The sequence below is a fragment of the Pygocentrus nattereri genome, chromosome 12, assembly GCF_015220715.1.
Source record: "Pygocentrus nattereri isolate fPygNat1 chromosome 12, fPygNat1.pri, whole genome shotgun sequence".
Classification (NCBI taxonomy): Eukaryota; Metazoa; Chordata; class Actinopteri; order Characiformes; family Serrasalmidae; genus Pygocentrus; species Pygocentrus nattereri.
This window is the reverse complement of record NC_051222.1, coordinates 7,195,311-7,201,310: the sequence shown is the minus strand read 5'-3', so window position 1 is coordinate 7,201,310 and position 6,000 is coordinate 7,195,311. Positions and strand designations below refer to the sequence as shown.

The 6,000-nt window shown below is 44.8% G+C and overlaps 1 long non-coding RNA gene across 1 annotated transcript; it reads left to right on the top strand.

Annotated features, from left to right (window-relative positions):
* The first annotated feature begins 388 nt into the window (after positions 1 to 388).
* On the top strand, positions 389 to 3,530 carry LOC119264767. Its single transcript, XR_005131200.1, has 3 exons — positions 389 to 511; positions 1,761 to 1,931; positions 2,097 to 3,530. It is a non-coding gene; the product is annotated as an uncharacterized LOC119264767 (long non-coding RNA).
* Positions 3,531 to 6,000: the final 2,470 nt, after the last annotated feature.

The window sequence follows — 6,000 nt, the reverse complement described above, 5'->3', positions numbered from 1 at the left end:
TGTAGGAAGTTTGAGTAACACTTACATTTATATCAAATTTATGTTAACAGTGGGGAGCAACAGACGAACAAATAAGGACAGCAACAACAGACTCACAACAAACTTATAATTAATAAAATATGTCTAAATTAAAAGGTTTGAAGTGTGCTCGTGTATTTAGGGGCATTGGAGTAGAGAGCCAAATGAAGTCCACTTTTGGGGGAAAAAGACCGCCCCCCCCCCCCCATCACAATGCTGGCTACGGGCCTGTGCTGAGCTGGTCAGCCATGGTATCTGGAGGAGGTGATGAAGGTCTTGTGTGTGAGTGACGTTTCTGGGAGTTCACACTTCTTACACTAGAGGGCGACATGCGCTGTGTGATGAGTCAGGAGACACAGGTGAGATGGTTTATATCCACCAGTCAGAGACGCAGGAGGAGCCGCAGTCTCAGCGAGACGAACCGAAAGTAAGTTGGACATGAAGACGCCTTTAGAGGAGCGGAGAAGATCTCAGATGTAGAGGATTTCAGACGGTAGGCTTTAAGATCATCACTAAACTGGTCGTGTTGGAGGTGATCTGGGAGTTTAAAGAGAGAAAAGTCGTGTTTTTAGTCGATGTGTGGATCTTTGGTGGTTGGTTAGTGTAGTGGTTAACACCTCTGCCTTCTATGCTGTAGACTGGGGTTCAATCCCCGACCAGGGCAAGCACCCTACATTATACCAATAAGAGTCCTTGGGCAAGACTCCTAACACCACCTTGGCCTGCCTGTCTAAAATGATCAAATTGTAAGTCCCTCTGGATAAGAGCGTCAGCCAAATGCCATAAATGTAAATGTAAATCTTTGTTAAACTCGGTGGAGTGAAGGTTTTAGCTGGTCTACTAAGACGGCGGACGCTGAAACTGCGCAGCTCGTAAAAACTTTAATGTGAATATTTTTAGTCCGGATTCTTACAAACTGCTGCTTTCTGTACTTTCTAAACTCTTCACAGAAGTATTTTAGCTTTCTGTGAGTTCAAGTCTCTGAGTCTTTTATTAGTCCAGTCAGGGAAAACAGCGGTTTAGCTGCAGTTCTGAACTTCTTATCCGAAATGTCCATTTTCAGCTCCAACTTAAAACCCGCTGCAGAGACGATGTTCCACCTGCAGTTGGCGCTGATGAGTCAGCTTTCATTATTAATCCGTAATCTTGTGAAACGGCGCACATTTGGCTTCTGAAGACCTTTTGCACTGTAAATATTAAAGATTAAAACGTGTTGGGTGTTCTGTTGTCTAGGTTCAGTATTAAACCTTATGAAGACTGAGAGACAACAACAGACCACTCCACACACAGGCTTCACTTTAGAACTCTTACTCCCCTTTTATTAGGTTCCCCCGGTCAACCATTAAGTGAACAATGGTTCCTGCCTTTGCCATTAACCTAATACTACATCCCCCTATCTGAAATAAAAGTGCTCCATTCATCCTTCTAGGATTACTCTACAACACAGACTGTTCCACAACATGTACAGATCTTTTTCTTTTTACTTTTACTATTAACAGTTATTGATGCTATTTAACAATTTAACAATTAAAACAGGAAAACAAGTTATTCGCCTCTTTTTTTTCTTTTCCTAAAGAAGGGTGAGGTAGACTGCCCATCCCTTCTGCTGAGTGTGGGGATTATTCTGCCCCAGGCTCACTCAGCCTTTGATCTATCTTCCACTAAGTGCAAACAAAGTCCTTCAAGTAACCAGGGACCTTTTTCTCTCTGACTGGGTATCGGCGCACTGGTGTTTGGATCAGCTGCTGCTGTCCGTCTCTGCCATTTGGTGAGTTAAGCGCCCGTGCAGTCTCTGATGTGGTGTGTTCCTCAGATGATGTGTCGGGTAGGCTGGTTGTGTGTTCAGGTGCCACTGGTGTTGGAGAGAGATGGAACCTGTTTCTCCTTAGGATGCCTTCTGGTGTCTCCACTAGGTAAGATCTGGGTGTGGCAGCAGTAGACACCACTGTGCCCCGCTCTGCAGTGTCTTTTATCCACACGTGTCTGCCTGGGTAGAGGTGTTCCATGTAGTGTGTTTTATGTCTGCGGTCGTAATTGCGTTTCTGCTTTTGTCTGTATATCTTTTCTGTTTTCTTCAGCTTTTCCATGTCCACACACCTTGGCTCGAGTTGAGATGGGATGACAGGAACAGGTGTTCTTATCTTTCTGCCCATGAGAAGCTCAGTGGGACTGTATCCGTTGGCCAGTGGGGCAGCACGGTAGGCCATGAGAGCGAGATATGGATCTGCTGACTTTTTCAGTAGATTTTTGATTGTTCTTACTGCTCTCTCTGCCTCCCCGTTGCTCTGTGGAAAGCGAGGACTAGATGTCACATGATCGAAGCCCCAGTCCTTTGCGAAGTGTCGGAAGCACTCAGATGAAAACTGTGGCCCGTTGTCCGAGCGCACCACATCTGGGATTCAGTGACGGGCGAAGATTGATTTGAAGTGCTGGATTGTTGCTTCCCGAAGTTGTTGTTGACATCTTTGCGACTTCAAAGAATCTAGAAAAATAGTCTACAACAATTAAATAGTGCTGGTTGTTATACTGGAACATATCTGCTCCTAGTGTGGACCACGGTCGTGTTGGAAACAATGTAGGCAGCATCGGTTCTTTCAAGTTTGTTCTCTCGTGAGCACATGTGTCACAGTTCTCTATCATCTGTTGCAATTCTTTACTAAGGCCAGGCCACCACACTGATTGTTTGGCTCTCTCTCTGCATTTTGTTAGGCCTAAATGTCCCTCATGCAGCTTGTTTAGTATATCTACACAGAGTGATACTGGAATGACGATTCTTTCTCCTCTGAGCAGCACTCCATTCTGCACCGTGAATTCACCTGAGAAGGGCAGGTAGGGTTGAATCTCCCTTTTGACGGAAAATCTGTCAGGCCAACCATCCGCACAATGTTTCTTAAGCTGACAAAGTGTAGGGTCACTGTCTTGATGTGTCCTGATTTCTTGCAGCCTAGGCTCTGTAGCTGGAAGGCTTGCCATGACCATGTCAACATACAGGTCTATTTTTTCCTGCTGTAGCTCATCTTCAGTGTAGCTTACAGGGGCCCTAGAAATTACATCTGCAGTCGCAATATTCTTGCCAGCCACATGTGATATTGTATATGAGAACCTCAACAGTCTCATTCGGAGACGTTGTATTCGTGGTGGTAAAGCATCCAGCATCTTTGAGCCCAACAGTGGGACCAATGGTTTGTGGTCTGTCTCTATGTGGAAGGTTTTCCCTAGGAGAAATTCCTCAAACCTCTCACAGGCCCATGTGGACGCCAATGCCTCCTTCTCTATCTGGGCATACCTTTGCTCAGTAGTGGTCAGAGCCCGTGATGCATAAGCTATTGGTTTCCATGCTGTGTATGGTTGTTTTTGGAGGAGAACAGCGCCTAGCCCATATGACGACGCATCTGCAGAGACTAGCGTTTCAGCATTGGTGACATATAATGCCAGTCCAGGTGGCGTTGTTAGCTCCTCTTTGATTCTATCAAAGGCCTCCTGCTGTTGGGACCCCCATGCCCACGTTTGACTTCTTCAACAGGTCTCGGAGTGGACGGGTCTTCTCGGCCAGATGAGGTAGAAATTTCCCCAGATGATTTAGATCTCTGCTCACTAATCTCTGCTACTCTGGTCTGCTACTCTGGTCTGCTCTCTGCTACTGTCTTGCTGCTGTTGCTGGTGGTGTGCTGATTGCTAGCTCTCTTTAATTTACATTTACCCCTGTTTTCTTCCTCTTTCACCCTTCATACTTACTAATCCACCTTTAGCCTGCTTCCACTTTGCTCTACCCACCTATTAATCCACTCTTAGCTCACTTTTACAGACTTCTTCCACAGGTTTGCTGGATTAGCTGTTTGCTACTGCTGTTTGGTTTGTGTTAGTTTCTAATTTCAACTGAAACAAGGTGAGTGCTTTTTTGTCATGGCTACTGCTGGGTTTTTCTCTTGTTCAGAGTGTGGCATGTTTAGTTTAGACCCCTTCTCCACCGATAGTCATAATGATAGTGGTGTTTGTTCAAAGTGCAAGCTAGTTAACTGCCTGGTAGAGAAGGTGGACAAGTTAGAGCTGCGTATCCGGGGTTTAATAAGGGATAGACAGCAAGGGTCACTGTTAGCAGCCCCGGGTACACCAGGGAGAGCTAGTACCCCCTCGACTCCGGCCTTAGAGCCCCCACAGCAGGGCGAATGGGTAACGTCTCGGCGGCATAGTCGAAAGGCTAAGGCTAATGCTACTGCAAAGGCCACAGCCAGCCCACCTGTACACCATGCTCCCCCAGTTCACGTGTCAAACAGGTTTGCCCCGCTCAGTGAAGCACCCGCTGAGGAGCCTGTTAAAGGTACTCTGGTGATAGGAGATTCTATCGTCCGGCACGTGAAATTAGCTACTCCTTTAGGGGCACCAGCGGCTAGAGTTATCTGCTTACCGGGAGCCAGAGCACCGGACATTAGTGGCAACCTTAGGCTGTTAGCAAATAGGAGATATTCGAGGGTAGTTATTCATGTAGGGGCCAATGATATTCGTCTGCGGCAGTCTGAAGTAACTAAGGCTAATATTAATGAGGTGGTTAAACAGGCCCAGACGCTGTCCGAGGAGGTAATCTGTTCTGGCCCCATCCCAATGAGGCGTGGCGATGAAGCTTACAGCAGGCTTTCTTCGCCGAACCGCTGGATGTCCAAGTGGTGTACGGATAATCATGTGGGCTTTATAGACAACTGGCTAATGTTTGAGGGCAAGCCTGGTCTTTTAGGTAGGGATGGTGTCCACCCCACGCGGGATGGTGCTGCCTTACTTTCGTGCAGCATAGCACATAGTCTCTTAGTTAGTCGGCAGAGTAGCAGTAGCCTTAGAAGCTGCTGACAAACCGGAGCCGGGACCAGGCCGCAGACAGAGAGGCTTAACCGACCGTCTGTGAGCTGCAAAGAGACGTTACCTAGATACCAATGTATTCAGACTGTGTCTGTCCCCCGAGTCAAACATAAATGTCAAAAAACTCAAACAGTAAATCTAAATAACCTAACGTATATTAAACAATCATATCCAGACTGTAGCACTAGCACTTAAAAACTAAAGATTGGTTTACTTAACATAAGATCTCTAAATTCAAAAGCAGTAATAGTGAATGAAATCATAACTGATCAGAAATTTGATGTGTTGTGCCTCACTGAAACCTGGATTAGACCCGATGAATATTTAGCATTAAACGAAGCCACCCCTGCAGGCTATAATTATATACATAACCCCAGATCGTCCGGTAGAGGAGGCGGGGTCTGCATAATTTTTAGAAATTCCCTAGCTGTCAATCAGAAACACTATGATAATTTCACTTCTTTTGAGCTTCTTTACATCAATATAATTAATCCAATTACAAAACAGAATGCATTTTCTTTAATTAATATTTACAGACCACCAGGACCCTATGTAGAATTTTTAAAAGAATTTAGTGATTTCGCTGCAGATTTAGCAGTTTGTAGTGATAAAGTAATTATAGTAGGAGACTTCAACATTAATTTTGAAAAAGTTGATGACTCATTAAAAAAGGCTTTTGCATCAATTCTAGACTCAGTTGGTATTGCTCAAAATGTAACAGGACCTACGCATTACTGTAATCATACTCTGGATCTGGTTTTGACCCTGGGTGTTAGCATAGATAACCTAGATATTCTTTCTCAAACCTCAGTAATCTCAGATCATTATCTTATTTCTTTTAAACTTCATCTTAGTCATAATATACGTACATCCCCCAGCTACTCTATGAAACGTTCAATAACGCCCTTTACCGCTCAACAATTTACTGATAACCTTCCTGATTTATCAACCATAGTGTACTCTCCAGGTAACCCAGCAGAACTAGACAAACTAACTGATTGTTTAGAAAATACCTTCCGGTCTACTTTAGATGGTGTAGCACCACTTAAACACAAAAAAGAGAGACAGAAAAAACTTGCGCCGTGGTATAACGACCAAACTCGTACTTTAAAGCAATTAGTACGAAATTTTGAG